This window comes from Otolemur garnettii, unplaced genomic scaffold, assembly GCF_000181295.1.
Source record: "Otolemur garnettii isolate 467f Iridium unplaced genomic scaffold, OtoGar3 scaffold00248, whole genome shotgun sequence".
NCBI classification, from domain to species: Eukaryota; Metazoa; Chordata; class Mammalia; order Primates; family Galagidae; genus Otolemur; species Otolemur garnettii.
Window position 1 is genome coordinate 528309 of NW_003852643.1, and position 573 is coordinate 528881.

The following is a 573-nucleotide window of genomic DNA, read 5'->3' on the forward strand; positions in this document are numbered from 1 at the left end:
GCTTTCTTTCCCCAAATACTAATCTTGAAAATCAGAAGACCGGAAACATAACAGGTATAAACTGATAAGAGACACAAAAAATCCTGAAGGGATTCTTCCTCCTAGGGTTCTAAGCAGATATAAGGAGCAATGGGATCTCTTCCTTGCGTTGCAATGTAGTCATCTCCAGAATATACTGTTACGTGAAAAAAGCAAGGTGTAGAAATTATGCCTAGAGATTCTGATGCCTAGTATGGTAGGCACTGGCTACAGGTAACTAATTCCTTCTCACATACAAAATATATCCATTCTAGCCCAATGGCCCCCGATGACTTTTATTTTTTATTATTTTATTTATTTATTTACTAAATCATAACTGTACATAGATGTATTCATGAGGTTCAGTGTTCTGATTTGATATACAATGTGAAATGCTTACATTGAACTGATTAACACATCCATCACAGTTATATTCTTTTCTTAATAGTTTTGGAATGTACCATTGCATCATGCACATTAGGTGAGGTCCCCTCAACAAATACCCTCCCTTTTCCTTCCTCCATCCTTCCTTCCCCTCTCTCTCCCCCTTCCCCT